This window comes from Magnolia sinica, chromosome 5 (assembly GCF_029962835.1).
Source record: "Magnolia sinica isolate HGM2019 chromosome 5, MsV1, whole genome shotgun sequence".
NCBI classification, from domain to species: domain Eukaryota; kingdom Viridiplantae; phylum Streptophyta; class Magnoliopsida; order Magnoliales; family Magnoliaceae; genus Magnolia; species Magnolia sinica.
Genome location: NC_080577.1, coordinates 105,913,733 through 105,933,246, shown reverse-complemented (window position 1 = coordinate 105,933,246; position 19,514 = coordinate 105,913,733). Strand labels below are relative to the sequence as shown.

Below are 19,514 nucleotides of genomic sequence, written 5' to 3'. Positions count from 1 at the left end.
GGAAGAGATGAGAGCTTCCAAAGTTCAAGTTTTAAAAAACATGTCACCAAAACAGTGGTAATGTGGGCTGGCCAGACAAGCCTCAGTCCAGCCATTGAGTATTGAGGTCCATAGGTTAGACCCGGTCTTACATATGTTTAGTGGCATGAGAAGTAAGCCCAGCCCATAAAATTATTTTAATATGGCCGGTTGAGCAATTGGATGGATCCGATCCCAACCTAGATTGAGGTCCTTAGTTCATTAGTTGTAATAGGACATAATCAGTCTTGGCGAGTCCATTAATCACTTTTTCAGGGGATTAGAAGTGAATTTGATCATTCTGTCTATTTTAGATTACTGGGTGATGGAGAATTCATTATTCTATTGTTGTATGCTGATGATATGTTTATCGTCAGAGATAACATATTTAAAATCAACATATTGAAAGCTCGGTTATCCATAACATTTGGTATAAAAGATTTAGGGGCTACAAAGAGGATTCTCGATATCAATATATATAGGGATAGAGAAATGAATAGGATATGCTTGTCCGAGGAGTAGTATCTTGAGAATGTATCAAGCAAGTTTGGACTAAAAAAATCTAAACCGGTTAGCTGTTGAGGGTTAAATAATGCATATTAGACCCCAATTATTACTTGATTTTACGTACATGATAATGTTTAATGTCCTATTTTAATTGTGTTTTTGTTGTAAGGTGAATTTAAAGAGCTTGGACTGAAAAGGGTATTAAAAGTATTGATTTAATGCTCTAAAATGACCAAGGTAAGGGACGGACCCCAGGGGACCGAGATCGAAGAATATACACGCTAGAGATCCAAGAAAATCAAGTTTAAGAGGCCTGAAAGTCGTCCTAAATGCAAGATCATAAGGTTCTCACCATCCGTTTGGCTCAAAACTTTATATCTAGCCTGAGAACCCTAAATTAACCGTACATGTTGAAATTCAACACTTAGATCCCTCTAAAAGTGGCCCAACGGACAGATCATCCCACAAATCGTCAATCTAGGGCCCACCTGATATCTGGATATACTTTAATTTTTGTTTCAACCACTTAAATGGGGTGGCACAATGAATGGACGGAACGGAGTTTACATGTACAATACTATGGACCCCACGTGGGGATCCGTGTGCACACTGTACAAGTGCACCGGCCGTGCACCAAAACATCCAAAGTCGGTCAGCGCACGCTGACCGACATATTTCTTCAAAAGCTCAAGAACCGGCAGCGGACGCACGAGCTTCATCCCGTTTTGGCTAGTGGGCCCCACCCATAGTCCAAACGAATGATCTGGGTCTTCCATTGCGTCGTTGGGGTAGGGACGACCCTAACTATGGTGGCCTTTTGGCCCAATACACACATACACACGTTGATCGCCAAAAAACGCAGAATAGATGGCGAATTGATTTGATACAGTGGACCGTACCAAAACTCGACCAAAACCACTCCTTTCTGACTGAAATTTCTCCAGTAATCCAATGAACTAGGTGGATTTTACCAAAAACATCACTGTAGGTCCCACTGAACACGTCAACATAATAACTTTCTAAAAATGGATGCCCAGACGCGTCCGGGATTGCGGGGAGTTGTGGCCCACCAACCTTGATCAATTAGATGATCTGAACCGTTCATAGGAATTCCAGGCCAAAAAATACCAAAGCCATGGAGAAAAACTAGGTTTTCGACGTTACCTGTGGCCGAAAATTACATCCAAACGTGGGTCACTTTGCGGTTTCCACTGCATAAACTCCACAGGCTAGCACCGACCTCTCCAGCTTATAAAAGAGAGAGATAAGGACGTGGGAATACCATTCTGAAACGTGGAGAAGAAGGAAGACAGAAATCACGTGGAGTGCCGCCGGTTAAAGGAATTTTTCTTCTTCCCTTTTCTTAATTTTTGTTTATGATTTTTTATTTTTTATTTTTAAAGAGATTTAAGCTTGATCATGAATATGTCAAGCTAAACCTCTTAGCTAGGGCTAAGAGGTGAAGCTTATAGCGTGATGGGTTGATTTTCTACAACTTTGATTCATGTGTTGAACTTTCCTTGATTTAATTTTTATTATAAGATATACTTTTAGTCTTTAATGGTTTGTTGTGACTTAAATTACAATGAATCTGCGATAGCTTGAGTATATTCTTTTCATTATAAGGATTGTGAAATTGGGAACTCTGTTGTTCACCATCGTCTCCTGGGCATGGTTGGATGATGGAACTCATCCTAACGTTCACAACTCCCTTAGATTGGATGTGGATTGGTTAAATTTTGTTGTTTGCTTTATCTCATGGGCATGGTTTTGTGATGGAATCAATTCTAATTCTCATACCTCTCATCTCTTGAAAACTAGATCAAAAGATGTTCAGCTTTAGTTTTTAATGTAATATCTTCCAACTGGATAAAGATGGGACTCTGATTCTAGTTATGTTTGTGAATCAAGCATAGATCGCCCTGATCTCTACAAGTGGATCCTTAGAAACCCTAGTTTTCTACCTTTGAATTTCACAAGTTTTAGTTTAAGATTTCACCATTGCTCTCTAAAAATTTCTGATTTTGATTACATCTTCGCCTAGTTCTAGTTCAAGTTACTTTCAGATTGTGTACAAGGTTCAGTCCCCGTGGATTTGACCTCGGTCTTACTGAGATTATTACTACATCACAATCCTATACTTGGGGTGTGAACAAGTTTTTAGTGCCGTTGCCGGGACTGACGGTTACGTTCTTCTGAGATTAACTAGTTTTAGAATTAGGTTAAGATTAGGATTTTTCTAATTTTTATTTTTAGGATTAGGTTTTCTGTTTGATTTCTAAAAACTAACCTAACTTTCTTATTTTGTAGGACCCTGTATAGGCTTTCTGATTTGGTAATCTCTTCCTAATTTTTTTTCCTTTCTATTTCTATATTAGGATTTGTTTTATATTTTTAGAAATTTTCTAATTATAGGACTTCTTTTATTTTTAGAAACTTTCTCATTTTCTAGGATTTCTTTTATTTTTAGAAACTTTCTCATTTTCTAATTTAGGTTTAGAAGTTTCCTAATTTGTTTTAGAAATTTTATATTTCCTTATAGGAATTTTTCCCTTCTTAGAAACTAGTTTACTTTCTATTTTAGGATCTCTTGTTATTTCTAAATTTTCTATCCTTAAAAACTAACTTGGTTTGTTTTATTTTGCAGGATCTAACTTAGGAACTTCGAATTTGGTAACTTCCTTCTAACTCTTTTCTCTTTATTCCTAGATTTCTATTTCCTTTCTTTTACGTTAGGTTTAGAATCTGAATTGAGGGCTGCGAGTGTTTCATGCCCAAGTGGATCCGTGATAACACTCGACATCTCTTGACTGAAGGAGGATTGGTTGAGGGGTTGACTATCCATCGCAGGACTAAACACCGCTCGAGATCCCCATAGTTAATTGAAGTGATGGCTGCAAACCAACCTCTTCTACCTCAACCTAGGGTGGAAGACATCCAGGATGAGAATGAGTTGCATCAACCACCCCTGCCTCATACTTTGTGACATTATTTACAACAGGCGGGGGTGAGCACACCCTCATGCATGTTTTTTCCAGAAAATACAGGACACATGAATATCAAACCAGGGGTGTTCCAACTCTTTTCAAAATTTCATGGGCTTGAATATGAAAATCTGTATCTACCCTTGAAAGAGTTTGATGAGATCATAACCACTTTATATTTTCCAAATGTATCTGAGGACAAAGTCAAGTTGAAATTCTTTCTGTTTTCTTTGAAAGAGAAAGCTAAGACGTGGTTACATTCACTACGTCCTATATCTATTGGCACATGAAATGATATGCAAAGGGAGTTCATAAAGAATTTTCATAAAATGAACACCCTTAAAAAGTCAATCATGAACTTCACCCAAAAGGAGGATGAAACATTCTTCCAATGTTGGGAGCGGTTCAAGGATCTTGTCAGCTCATGCCCACAACACGGATTTGAAATGTGGCACATTACACACTTTTTCTATGATGGGCTAACATCTTCTATGCGCCAATTAGTCGAGACAATGTGCATTGGGGAATTTGTGAATAAAAATGTCGATGATGTGTGGGATTAATTGGATAGACTTGCTGAAAACGCACAATCATGGGACACATACCCAAAATCGAGTACCACTTCTAGCCCACTCAATCAAAGGAAAGAGGCAGAGTATACCTTCTGAAACAGGATGATGATATCAATGTTAAAGTGGCTAATCTCATAAGAAAATTCGAGACCATGGAATTAAAGAAGGATAAGAGTAAGGAAGTTGTTTGTGGTATTTGTGGTTGGAACAGTCACACAACTGAAAATTGTCCAACTATATCTGTCTTTTAAGAAGTACTAACTAAGCAATCCAATGTCATAAATAATTACCAAAGACCTTTCAATGGACCCACCTCTAATACGTACAATCCTAGTTGGAAAAATCATCCAAACTTCAATTGGAGGAATGGACAAACTGCTTCCCCTCAAGGTTTCTTCAACCAAATTCAAATTCTAAATCAAGGGAAACCTCAAGAGGATCCAGTTGTAAAACACATTTAAGACCAAGAACTATTTAATCAGAGTACGACACAAGCAATCCAGGAAATCAAATCCGTGATTGGAACGCTTGCGTCGTCTGTCCAAAGGATGGAGTTACAATCGGTAATTTGAGGAAAGGGAATGCTTCTTACTCAACCTCTATCCAATCGGTAATTTGAGGATAGAGATAAGTGATACCAGCTCTTCAAATCAGATGGATCAAGTTAAGTCTATCACCACTCTTAGGAGTGGGAAGATAATTGACAAAACTATTCTGGTAAGGGCTAAAAAGCCTAAGGACCTAGAAAATGACAACGATGATAAACCTAGCATTGCCCCCCAAGAAATAGAACTGGAATTTCAGGGTAAGCCAATTACTCCATTTTTCCAATGATTGGTTGCACCAAAACTTCTCTCTAACTCTCAGGACATTCTAGAGGTGTTGAAAAAAGTGAAGATCAATATTCCTCTACTTGATGTCATAAAACAAATACCTTCATATGTTAAATTCCTGAAAGACTTTTGTACAACCAAAAGACGGTAAAATATTCAAAAGAAAATTTTCTTAACTGAGAAAATGAGTGTCATCATAAAGCAAGATGTGCCGCAAAAATTCAAAGATCCCAGTAGCCCAACCATATCATGTATAATCGGAAATTATCAAATTGAGCACGCACTTCTTGACTTAGGAGTGAGCATTAATCTAATTCCCTACTCGGTGTACAAGTGTTAGAATTTGGTGAATTAAGACCTACCTTAACCACATTACAACTTGTTGATCGATCTGTTCGTGTACCGAGAGGGATAATTGAGGATGTGTTGGTTTAGGTTGACAGATTTAACTACCCTATAGATTTTATCGTCCTGGATACCGAACCTATAAGTAACATGAGCACTCAAATTCTCGTCATTCTTAGTCGCTCATTCCTTACCACTTCAAATGCAATCATTAATTGTAGGAATGAAGTCATGAGTATGTCTTTCGGGAATATAACATTGGAGTTAAACATCTTTTTCAATACATGCAGATGGTCAGAGGATGATGACGATTTCCATGACATTAACATAATTGACTCTTTCATGGAAGAAAGAACACCTTTGACCTTATCCTTTAATCCTCTAGAGACATTGTTGAGGGTCAAATATTGCATATAGACCCTAGTTATTACTGGATTTTATGAGCATGATATTGTTTAACGGCCCAATTTAATCGTGTTTGTGATGCAGGGTGTATTTAAGAGCTTGGATTGAAACAGGTGCTAAAAGCTAAGATTTAATGCTCAAAATTCACCAGAGAAGGGACAAACCCTAGGGGACCGAGATCAGTAGATTTACACGCCAGAGATTCAAGAAAATCGAGAAACTGAAACTCAAATGGCCTAAAAAGGTTCTAAAATGCGAGATCACAGGGTTCTCACTATCCGTTCGGCTTGAAACTTTAGACATGGTATGAGGATGAGGACCATAAATTAACCGTACACGTCAAATTTCAGCCATTGGATCCCTATGGAAGTGGGCCAACGGATGATCAGCCCATGAATCTCTAATTTGGGGCCCAGCTGATACCTGGATATGCTTCAATTCAAATCTCAACCATTTAAATTAGCTGAATAAATGGACGGATAGATTGGATTTCTCATAAATATCACAGCAGGCTCACACAAATGCTGCACATGCACTACAGCAAGTGCACTCGCTGCGCACCAAACCATCTGAAACAGTCAGCGACCACTAACCCATCAGGATTTAGAAATCCAGAAATTTCGCCTCTGTTTCACATACAGAGCTTGCGGAGGACGCTCGGTGGGCCATTATCACCATACTTTTGAATGATCCTCACCGTTCATTGGATTCAGAGGCCTGAACCAATCGCAATTTAGGAGATCTGGGACCGAGACTTGTCAAAAATGGTCCTTTTACTCGCTGGATGGTGGAACCATCACTGAATGATTGATCAAGTGGGCCACGATTACAGCACTCCAAAACCAACCATCTCAGAACCGTTTTTGAAGCAGAACCTAATGGACGGTGTGGATTTCTCGTTCGCTGCTGATCAAAGGGCCCACCATCAGCACTGCGCAAGGCTCGCGCAGGCGCTGTTTACGGTGCAACCGAGACCCAGTTGATCCGGGCCATTTATCGATCATGGCCAGGATCGGTCCAATGATCATGGCCGTTCAAAATCATCCCTAGGTGGGACCGACCAGAGCCATGAAGTCTAAACGGCCCAGATGGCGCGCCGGGAGCTCTTGTAGCCGAAAATTCCACTCCAACGCAAATTGGTTGCGTTTTTGCTGCGAAAGGAGTGGTAAACTCCAGCTTCCGTCCGCATTCTCCATGCACCGACTGCATGAACTGACTCTAGCCCTTACGCACTCCCAGCCGACCTTCACAACTATAGAGAAGAGAGAGTTGAGCACATAAAGGAGATCTGGAACGTGAACGTGGAGCCGTGAACGAGTGGAGTACGAGCGATCTTCAAAGAGTTCTTTTTCTTCTCTTTTGCTTAATTGCTGTTTACATTTATTTGAGATTTAGCCTAATCATAAACATGTCTGGCTAAACCTCTTAGCTAGGGCTAAGAGGTGAAGCTTGTAGCGTGATGGGGGAACCTTTTGCTTGTGTTTATTTTGACTGAATTGAACTTGATACTAGTTTGATTATGGGAATGCTTTTAGTTTTTAATGGTCTGTTGTGACTAAAATTACAATGGGTCTACGATAGCTTTGAGCATATTCTTTGACTTATTTTGATTATAATGTCAGGAAGCCCTGTTGTTCCCCATCGTCTCCTAGACATGGTCGGATGACAGAACCCTTCCTAACCTTCATACATCAATGATTGGTTGCCAATTAGTTTAATTCTATTGTTTGCTTTGTCTCCTGGGCATTGTTTGGTAATGGAATCCATTCTAATTCATACATCTTTCATCTCTTGAAAACTATATCAAAGGAAGTTCAGTCTTGATTTTTATGGTTACACCCTTCAACTGGATGAAGATAGACTCCAAGTTCAGATGAGTTTTTAATGCAGGCATAAGATCTCCCTGATCCTACAAGTGGATCCTCTGAATCCCTAGTTTCCTACCTTTGAATTCTATATATTTTAGTTTACTATTTCATCATTATTCCTCAAATCTACCTGATTTAGATTTCATCTTTTTCTAGTTCTAGTTCTAGTTATTTTCAGATTACGTACAAGGTTCAGTCCCTTAGGATTCGACCTCGGTCTTACCGAGTTTATTACTACATCATAACCCTATACTTGGGGAGTGAACAAGTTTTTGGCGCCATTGCCGGGGATTGACGGTTACGTTTTTCTGAAATTAACTAGTTTTAGGATTAGTTTAAAATTAGGATTTTTCTAACTTTAGGTTTAGATTTTTCTAATTTCTAGAAACTAACCTGTTTTCCTGTTTTATAGGATCCTGACACAAACTTCTAAATTGGTAATCCCTTTCTAATTCCTCTACTTTTTTTATTTTTAGAATTAGGGTTTGAGTTTTAGAAATTTTCTAATTCTAGTATTTTTCTATTTTTAGGAAATAGTTTATTTTTAGAAACTTTCTTCTTTTGTTTTTAGAAACTAGGTTAGTTATTTCCCTTTTTAGAAATTCTTTTTAATTTTAGAAACTAACTCATCTTCCTTTATTTTACTTTTAGAAACTTTCCTTTTTAAAGAATTAGTTTATTTTTTAGAAACTTTTTAATTTTAGGTTTAGATTTTCTATTTTACAAACTAATCTCTTTTGTTTTCTTTTACAGGATCTTAACATAGGAACTACTCATTTGGTACCATCTTTCTAACTTCTCCTCTTACTTTCTATACTCTTCTAATTTTAGATTTAGATTCTTCTTTTAAGTAACTTTCTATTTTCTAGTTTTAGAAATTTTTCCTTTTTTTAGAAACTAACTTTCTATTTTTATTTTTAGTAACTTTCTAATTCTAACTCTTTTAGAATCTAAATTTGTTTCCTAATTTATTTTTAGAAATTTTCTACTTGTAGACTTTTTGTTTAGAAACTAACTTTCCTATTTTGTAGGCTTTTAAGAAAGAAATTTGTAATTTGGTAAGCTCTTTCTCTACTTTCTATTTTTCAGATCTCTTTTAGTAACTTACTTTCTAGTTTAGGACTTTCCTAATTTATTTTAGAAATTTCCACTTTCCTTTAGGAATTTCTTCTTTTAAAAACTAGTTTACTTCTATCTTTCTTTTTAAGGATTTTCTAATTTTAGACATTCTCTTTAGAAACTGACTTGTTTTGTTTTCTTTTGCAGGTTTTTAACTTAGGGACTCCAATTTGGTAACTTCTTTCTAACCCTCTCTTTCTTTCTAGATTTTCTTTTCCTTTCTTAGGATTAGGTTTCGAATTTGATTGAGGGCTACGAGTGTTTCATGCCCAAGTGGGACCGTGACAACACTCGACGTCTCTTGACTGAAGGAGGATTGGTTGAGGGGTTAACTATCCGTCGCTGGACTAGACACCACTCAAAATCCCTTTAGTTAATTGAAGTGATGGCTGAAAACCAACCTCTTCTACCCCAACCTAGGGTGGAAGACATTCAGGATGAGAATGAGGTACATCAAGCACCCCCGCCTCGTACTTTACGAGATTATTTACAACCAGCGGGGGTGAGTACGCCCTCATATATGATTTTTCTTGAAAATACAGGACATATGGACATCAAGCCCGGGGTTATCCAACTCCTTCCTAAGTTCCATGGGCTTGAATCTGAAGAACCATATCTACATTTGAAAGAGTTTGATGAGATCATAGCCACTTTATATTTTCAAAATGTGTCTGAGGACACAGTCAGGCTGAAACTCTTTCCTTTTTCCTTGAAGGAGAAGTCTAAAATGTGGTTACATTCACTGCGTCCAAGATCCATTGGCACATGGAATGATATGCAAAGGGAATTTATAAAGAAATTTTTTCCACATCATAAAACGATTACCCTTAGAAAAGCAATCATGAACTTAACCCAAAAGAAGGATAAATCATTTTACCAATGTTGGGAAAGGATCAAGGATTTGATCAGTTCATGCCCACAACATGGCTTTGAAATGTGGCGCATCACAAATTTTTTCTACGATAGACTGACATCTTCCATGTGCCAAATAGTTGAGACAATGTGTAATGGAGAATTCATTAATAAAAATGTCGACGAGGTATGGGATTACCTCGATAGTCTTGCTGAAAAAACACAATCATGGGATTATTACCCAAAATCGAACACCACGTCTAGGCCGACTCAATCTAAAGAGAAAGGTGGATTGTATCTCTTAAAGGAAGAGGATGATCTCAAGTATAAGGTGACTACGCTCATAAGGAAATTTGAGGCCATGGAAGGAAAGAAGGATAAGGTTAATGAAAGTGTTTGCGGCATCTGTGATTACAATATTCATACAACTGAAAATTGTCCTACAATACCCGCCTTTCGAGAAGTGTTGAATGAACAATCTAATGCCGTAAATACTTATCAAAGACCTTTTAATGGACCAACCTCTAATACGTACAATCCTGGTTGGAAAAATCATCCAAACTTTTGTTGGAGAAATGGACAAACTGCTACCCCTCAAATTTTCTTCAATCAAAATTCAAATCAGGGGAAACCTCTAGAAGAACCGGTTCAAAATTTCATGCAAGAGCTGACCCAGGCAATGTGAGATTTTATGCAAAAGATGGATTCACGTATGACGGTTATAGAAAGGGGGATGCTTCCTGCACAACCGCTCCCCAATCCTAAACCGCAATACGAGATAAGTAATCTCAGCTCTTCAAATCAAATGGAGCATACTAAATCCATCACCGCTCTTAGGAGTGGGAAGATCATTGATAAAACCCTTCCGGTTAGGCCCGAAAAGCCTCAAGAACCAGAAGAGGACAACAATGATGGATCTAGTAAGGCCCCATAAAAATTAGAACCGAAACTTTTAGAAAAGTCAGTTGCTCCATTTCCCCAACGGTTGGTCACACCAAAATCTCTTTCTAACTCTCAGGATATCCTAGAGGTGCTGAAACAAGTGAAAGTCAATATTTCCCTACTTGATGTTGTAAAACAGATACCTTCATATGTCAAATTCCTGAAAGACTTATGCATGACCAAACGACGGTAAAGTATTCAAAAGAAGATCTTCTTGACCGAGAAAGTGAGTGTCATCCTAAAGCAAGATGTGCCACAGAAATTCAAAGATCCCGATAGCCCAACCATATCATGTGTAATCGGGGACCATCGAATTGATCATGCACTTCTTGACTTAGGAGCGAGCATTAATCTGATTCCCTACTCAGTATACAGACAGTTAGGTTTGGGGGAATTAAAACTCACCCTAACCACACTACAACTTACTGGTCACTCTGTTCATGTACCAAGAGGGATAATTGAGGATGTGTTGGTCCAGGTCGATAGATTTTACTACCCTGTAGATTTTATCATCCTGGACACCGAACCCATCAATAACATGAACACTCAGATTCCCGTCATTCTTGGTCGCCCATTCCTTGCCACTTCAAATGCAATTATCAATTACAGGAATGGTATCATGACTATGTCTTTTGAGAATATTACATTGGAGTCAAACATCTTTTTCAATAACGGCAGAAACTTAGAGGATGATGACGACTTCCATGAGATTAACATGATTGACTCTTTCGTGGAAAATACGACACCTTTGACCTTATCCTCTAACCCTCTAGAGACGTGCCTGGCCCACTCCCATGATTTTGATGATGAATTAGGGAGACGTGTGCCTTACTTGATACTACACCAGTACTTGAAGTTAACCGGTGGAGGCCACAATTTGAAGAGTTGCCCCAAACTGATGTAATGCCTCTACCGTTTAACCTCAAGCCACTGAAGCTTGACCTAAAACTTATACCCTCTGATTTGAAATATGTTTATTTAGATCAAGATGAGACATACCCGGTGGTGATCTCTGCCCACCTGGAGAAAGAACAGGAGAGTATGCTCATATCTACTCTCATTGAGCATAAGGGAGCCCTTGGATGGACGATAGCGGACCTCAAGGGAATCGACCCCTCGATTTGTACTCACCGCATATATCTTAAGGATAATGCGAAGATAGCTCGGCAATCACAACGTAGACTAAATCCAAACATGAGGGAAGTGGTTAAGGCCGAGGTTCTTAAACTATTGGATGTGGGTATCATATACCCCATATCCGATAGTCAATGGGTGAGTCCAACTCAGGTGGTTCCTAAGAAGTCCGGGATCACCATCGTAGCCAATGCCAATAATGAACTCGTGCCAACTAGAGTTACTACTGGTTGGAGAATGTGCATTGACTATAGGAAGCTGAATACCGTCACGAGGAAGGACCACTTTCCTTTGCCCTTCATTGATCAAATCTTGGAAAGGCTAGCTGGTCATTCCTATTACTGTTTCCTTGACGAATATTCGGGCTACAATCAGATTGAAATCGCCCCTGAGGACCAGGAAAAGACCACATTTACATGTCCCTACGGCACCTTTGCCTACAGAAGGATGTCATTCAGATTATGTAATGCCCCTGCCACCTTTCAGCGATGTATGATAAATATCTTTTCTGACATGGTGGGAAAATATCTAGAGGTCTTCATGGACGATTTCTCTGTTTTCGGTTCATCTTTCAGCGAGTGCTTAGAGAGTCTTAAATGTGTGCTGAAAAGATGTGAAGAAAAGAACTTGGTACTTAATTGGGAGAAGTGTCATTTCATGGTTCATAAGAGAATTGTCCTTGGACATATTATCTCTTCCAAAGGAATCGAGGTGGATAAGGCAAAAATTGATCTTATCTCTAACCTACCTCCACCCAAGAACATACGGGACGTGTGATCCTTCTTAGGACACACTGAGTTTTACAGAAGATTCATAAAGGACTTTAGTCTCATCTCTCGTCCTTTATGTAATCTACTTCAAAAGGATGCACCATACGAGTGGACTGAGCCATGTCAGGAAGCTTTCACTAAGCTCAAGGGCATGTTGACTGGTGCACCCATCATACAACCACCCGACTGGAGCCTTCCTTTTGAGCTTATATGCGACGCTTCTGATTATACTCTTGGAGCAGTTCTAGGTCAGAGAAAAGATAAGAGGCCTTACATCATTCATTATGTGAGTAGGACTCTAAATCCTGCCCAAGTGAATTACTCAACTATGGAAAAGGAACTCTTAGCTGTAGTGTTCGCCTTGGACAAATTTAGGTCCTACCTGATCGGATCCAAGATCATTATCTACATAGATCATGCGGCACTCAAGTATCTTCTTTCTAAGAATGATTCTAAGCCCCGCCTGATAAGATGGATCCTTGTACTCCAAGAATTTGATTTGAAAATTAAAGATAAAAATGGAGTAGAGAACATAGTGACTGATCACCTTTCTCGCCTTAATACCTCTGATTCCCTTGAGGCGACTCATATCAATGATATGTTCCCTAATGAACAACTGTTCAGAGTCTCCCATTCACCTTGGTTCACTGATATTGCTAATTATCTTGCCACAGGTTCCATACCGACACATTGGACTACGCAAGATAAGAAGAAATTCTTTACCAAGGTACGTAACTTTTTCTGGGACGATCCATATTTATTTAAATATTGCCCAGAGCAAATCTTAAAGACATGTGTGCCAGACGTTGAGCATCAGAGTGTCATCTCTTTCTGTCATTCACAGGCCTGTGGTGGTCACTTTTCTGCCAAAAAGACCACAGCCAAGATTTTGCAGTGTGACTTTTACTGGCCCACTATGTTCAGGGACACTCATAAGTTTTGCAAAGCTTGTGAGCGTTGTCAGAAGTTGGGAGCGTTGTCCCGTCGAAATATGATGCCCTTGAATCTCATTCTTATCATCGAGACATTTGATTGTTAGGGCATTGATTTCATGGGACCATTCCCCCAATCTTTTGAAAATCTATATATTTTGCTCGCTGTAAACTATGTCACTAAATGGGTTGAAGCAATTCCATGTCGGAATAATGACCATCGCACGGTCATTAAATTCCTAAAAGAGAACATCCTTTCCCGATTCGGAACGCCTCGAGCTATCATTAGTGATGGGGGCTCACACTTTTGTAATAGGTCATTCAAGAGTTTAATGAAGAAATACGGTATCTCTCATAAGGTGAGCACCCCATATCACCCACAGATAAGTGGGCAAGTTGAGATTTCTAATAGGGAGATCAAACACATTTTGGAGAAAACGGTTAACCCTGACCGTAAGGATTAGTCAATCCGATTGACCGATGCCTTATAGGCTTACCGTACTGTGTTTAAAACCCCTATTGGAATGTCTCCCTTTAGACTTGTCTATGCAAAGGCTTACCACTTGCCTGTAGAGTTGGAACATAGAGCCTACTGGGCAATCAAAAAATTGAGTTTCAATCTGGACAATGCTGGCTCGCTACGCAAACTTCAGTTGAATGAACTCGAAGAAATCCGGAACGACGCATACGAGAACTCAAGAATTTATAAGGACAAAATGAAGGCATTTCATGACCAACGTATTCTACAGAAATCATTCACACCTGGTCAGAAAATTCTTTTGTATAATTCTCGATTACATCTCTTTCCAGGTAAGCTTCGATCTCGTTAGACTGGCCCTTACATTGTGGTCACTATGTATCCTCATGGGGCCGTTGAGATAAGAGATCCTGACAATGGCAATGAGTTTAAAGTAAATGGACATCGCTTAAAGCCATTTGTCGAGAAATTTGATTCAGAGGACATGTCCATACCTCTGACTGATCCTGTTTACCAGAATTGATCTCCTAGTCTGATGGAGGTATAGGTAGGTTTCCTGTTTTCATAGGACTAGGGTAGTTTGCTTTATACTGTTCTAGGTTAATTTTCTTTCTACATTGTTTTAGGATAGTTTTCTTTTGTTGGTTTCTCTCTTGTGCTGACTTGCTTTCATGCTGAGATCTTTGTGTAAAATCTTCGTGAATCCCTCGTCCAGGTACAATCTTCCCATCACTTCGCATTTACTTTCATTGTCTCATGTACATTGCGAGCATATCTTTTACATTGTGGACAATGTAGATTTTTAGTTGGGGGTGGGAGATTAGGTTACCTAATCTCCATTTTTTTGGTCTTGAGCAGAAATTGTGAAAATTTTTAAACTTTTCTAGAATTTCGTATGAATTCGAAGTGATTTTGACGACCATCTTAGATTTAGACTTACAAGATACATGATGTTGGTGATTTATGTCTCTTGGATTTAGTTGTTTGATAGATTTCATAGTTGAGAGCGACTTATCAATCCATGATTAGAAGTTTTAAACATTGATTGAATCATAATTTTACATGTCACATCTCGCTTACACATTAAGGTTTCAGTCGATATTGAAGGATTAACTTGGTAATCACTAAGCACAAAAGGGACCAACCTTCGAAGTTCTACCATCATGTTTATAAAGAAGAATTGAAAGGATTGGGCGAATGGTCTTCACCATAGGTTTGCTCCCTACAGGTGAAGGTTTGATTCCCCAAGGTTGACATAAAAAAAAAATTTATTGGGCGACTGGTCTTTACCTTAAGTCTGCTCCCTATAGGTGAAGATTTGATTTCCCTTCTTGGCGTTACTTTTAATGAAAAAATCAAAAGCTATAAGAATGAAAAAATGATCTGTGAGGTAAGTTTTGGTTTAAGTCTTGGTTATCATAAATTCTATTGTTGGGTTCCAATGATATCCTAAAATATAGAAATGGATTTTAATGATGGTAAGCTGAGACTATACTATACACCCATGGAACTTAAATGTTTAGAATTTTTCTAATTGATGGATTAATACTTTGAACTTGATTATGAAGTTTACCGTGCGCTTGATTCCAGGAGACAGTATTGCCCAACATTCATGAATCTTGGATTTCTAGTATCTTGATTGTTTTAAAAAATCGCTCGAATTTTTAGAGATTGTCCTGTATTTCTCAACTTATTTTTCGCATACTTTGCTTGGGACTAGCAAGATGCTTGTTGGGGATTGTGTTGAGGGTCAAATATTGCATGTAGACCTTAGTTATTACTGGATTTTATGAGCATAATACTGTTTAACGGCCCAATTTAATCGTGTTTGTGATGCAGAGTGTATTTAAGACCTTGGATTGAAACAGGTGCTAAAAGCTAAGATTTAATACTCAAAATTCACCAGAGAAGGGACAAACCCCAAGGGACCGAGATCAATAGATTTACACGCCAGAGATCCGAGAAAATCGAGAAACTGAAGCTCAAGTGGCCTAAAAAGGTTCTAAAATGCGAGATCACAGGGTTCTCACTATCCGTTCGGCTTGAAACTTTAAACATGGTATGAGGACCATAAATTAACCGTACACGTCAAATTTCAGCCATTGGATCCCTATGGAAGTGGGCCAATGGATGATCAGCCCATGAATCTCTAATTTGGGGCCCAGCTGATACCTAGATATGCTTCAATTCAAATCTCAACCATTTAAATTAGCTGAAAAAATGGACGGATGGATTGGATTTCTCATAAATATCACAGCGGGCTCACATAAACGCTGCACATGCACTACAGCAAGTGCACTCGTTGCGCACCAAACCGTCTGAAACAGTCAACAACCGCTGACCCGTCGGGATTTAGAAATCCAGAAATTTCGCCTGTTTCACATACAGAGCTTGCGGAGGACGCTCGGTGGGCCATTATCACCATACTGTTGGATGATCCTCACCGTTCATTGGATTCAGAGGCCTGAACCAACCGCAATCTAGGAGATCTGGGCCCAAGACTTGTCAGAAACGGTCCTTTTACTCGTTGGATGGTGGAACCATCACTGCACAATTGATCAAGTGGGCCACGATTACAGCACTCCAAAACCAACCATCTCAGAATTGTTTTTAGAGCAGAACCTAATGGACGGTGTGGATTTCTCGTTCCCTACTGATCAAAGGGCCCACCATCAGCACTACGCAAGGCTCGAGCAGGTGCTGTTTACGGCGCAACCGAGACCTAGTTGATCCGGGCCATTTATCGATCATGGCCATTCAAAATCATCCCTAGGTAGGACTAACCAGAGCCATGAAGTCTAAACGACTCAGATGGCGCGCCGGGAGCTCTTGTAGCCGAAAATTCCACTCCAACGCAAATTGGTTGCGTTTTTGCTGCGAAAGGAGTGGTAAACTCCAGCTTCCGTCCGCATTCTCCATGCACGGACTGCATGAACTGACTCCAACCCTTACGCACTCCCAGCCAACCTTCACAACTATAAAGAGAAGAGAGAGTTGAGCACATAAAGGAGATCTGGAACGTGAACGTGGAGCCGAGAATGGGTGGTGTACGGGCGATCTTCAAAGAGTTCTTTTTCTTCTCTTTTACTTAATTGTTGTTTATATTTATTTGAGATTTAGCCTAATCATAAACATGTCTGGCTAAACCTCTTAACTAGGGCTAAGAGGTGAAGCTTGTAGCGTGATGGGGGGACCTTTTGCTTGGGTTTATTTTGGCTGAATTGAACTTGATAGTATTTGATTATGGGAATGCTTTTAGTTTTTAATGGTTTGTTGTGAGTAAAATTACAATGAGTCTGCGATAGCTTTGAGCATGTTCTTTGACTTATTTTGATTATAACGTTAGGAAGCCTTGTTGTTCACCATCGTCTCCTGGATATGGTCGGATGACAGAACCCTTCCTAACCTTCATACATCAATGATTGGTTGCCAATTAGTTTAATTCTATTGTTTTCTTTGTCTCTTGGGCATGGTTTGGTGATGGAATCCATTCTAATTCATACACCTTTCATCTCTTGAAAACTATATCAAAGGAAGTTCAGTCTTGATTTTTATGGTTATACCCTTCAACTGGATGAAGATAGACTCCAAGTTCAGATGAGTTTTTGATGCAGGCATAAGATCTCCCTGATCTCTACAAGTGGATCCTCTGAATCTCTAGTTTCCTACATTTAAATTCTACATATTTTAGTTTACTATTTCATCATTATTCCTCAAATCTACCTGATTTAGATTTCATCTTTTTCTAGTTCTAGTTCTAATTATTTTCAGATTACGTACAAGGTTCAATCCCTTGGGATTCGACCTCGGTCTTACCGAGTTTATTACTACATCACAACCCTATACTTGGGGAGTGAACAGACATGCCTAGCATGGTCCTAGGATTTTGATGATTACATGATTAGAGAGATGGGTGTCATGCTTAATACTGTGCCGGTACTTAGAGTTAACCGGTGGAGGCCACAACTTGAAATATGATTATTTAGGTCATTTCTAATGTAGTGCCTCTATCGTCTAGCCTCAAGGCACCGAAGCTTGACCTAAAACCATTACCCTTTGATTTGAAATATGATTATTTAGGTCAAGAAGAGACATACCCAGTGGCGATTTCATCCCACCCTGAGAAAAAATAAGAGAGTATGCTCATTTCTACTCTTGAAGAAGATAAGGGAGTTATTGGGCATATCATCACAGATCTCAATATAATGAATGAACTCCTTTCAACTGAATATTTTGACTCTTTAGAAGATTGCTCAGTACACTTTGTGGATAGAAACAACCCCATGATACAAAACATAGTGGATACCTGGCAAGACAATACCTTGGTAGTTGTTACTGACCGAGAAAACCCTTATTCTAAAGAATCTCCTCCCCTAGATCCTGAATGTTTACCATTAAAGGAGGAGGAGCTGAAAATTGAACCGAAGACTGCAACTTCGGAGTGCGTTGAGACTACACCACCTACTAAAAAAATTTTGAATTTCATCTATATGTAGTCTCTGATTCACCATGTTATACTGATATTGAAACTTTTTCTATCACATGTGAATCGTATATACTTTGGACACCTTAGGAGATTAAGAGGAAACCTTATGCTGAGGTCTATAAATTTCTTTGGGAATTCATGTTCCAGAGTATCCAAGCCTATTGCAAAAAGGGCTTTTGGATGATCTTGTTGAGAAACTTTCTGAGAAATTTATCAAGATATTGGCCGGAGGAAGAACCTTGCGGCATGACTGAGTAGCACTTCCCTTCATCTCCTAGTCTGATGGATGTATAGGCGGGTTTCCTGCTTTCATAGGACTAGGATAGTTTACTTTGTGCCGTTTTAGGATAGTCAGCTTTATGCCGTTGGGTTAGTTTACTTTCCAGTTGTTTTAAGATAGTTTGATTTTGTTGGATCAACTCTTATGTCGAGCCGCCTTCACACTGAAATCTCTTTGAGAAAAAGCTGCTTAACTTCGTCATTAGGTACTATCTTTCCATCACTTCTCCTTAATTTACTTTCACTGTCTCACGTGCATTGCATGCTTTTCTCTTTTATATTAAGGACAATGTAGATTTTAGGTTGGTGATGAGAGATTAGGTTACCTAATCAGTGTTTTCTCAGTCTTGAGCAAAAATTGTGAAAACTTTTAAAACTTTTTCTGGAAATTTTTGTGAATTCGAAGTGATTTTGACGGCCATATAATTTGATTTAGACATATAAGATACATAATGTTGGTAATTTATGACTCTTGAATTTAGTTATCTGTTAGATTTCACAGTTAAGTCGAATTGTTAATCCATGATTAGAAGTTTTAAACATTAATTGAGTCATGATTTCACATGTCACACCTAGCTTACACATTAAGGCTTCAATTCGATATTGAATTGTTAACCTGTTAGTCACTAGACATGGAAGGAGCCAACCTGGGAAATTTGTCCATCACATTCAAAATAATAATAATAAAAATAATACCTAGCTAAAAAATAGTTTTCTTCGAAAAGGGTTGGGTGAATGGTCTTCACTATGGGTTTGCTCCCTATGGTTGAGGGTTCGATTCCCCTCCTTGGCTTTACCTTTAAAAGGTTAATTAACATAGCATGAAAGTCATTGATGGAAAAATCAAAAGCTGGAAGAATGAAAAGTTAAATTGTAAGGCAAGTTTTGGTTTAGGTTATGGTTATCTTAAATGCTCTTGTGATTATCAATGTTATCATGAAAATAAAGAATTGAGCCTTTGGTTGTGATAAGCTTAGGTTTCACTATACA

At 38.8% G+C, this 19,514-nt stretch overlaps 2 non-coding genes across 2 annotated transcripts; both read right to left on the bottom strand.

Moving 5' to 3' along the window:
- Positions 1–3,844: 3,844 nt before the first annotated feature.
- LOC131247539 (small nucleolar RNA R71) lies at positions 3,845–3,951 on the bottom strand. The gene has a single exon (XR_009171822.1). It is a non-coding gene; the product is annotated as a small nucleolar RNA R71 (small nucleolar RNA).
- A 5,523-nt stretch (positions 3,952–9,474) lies between these two features.
- Positions 9,475–9,581, bottom strand: LOC131247629 (small nucleolar RNA R71). The gene has a single exon (XR_009171905.1). It is a non-coding gene; the product is annotated as a small nucleolar RNA R71 (small nucleolar RNA).
- Between the last annotated feature and the right edge of the window lie 9,933 nt (positions 9,582–19,514).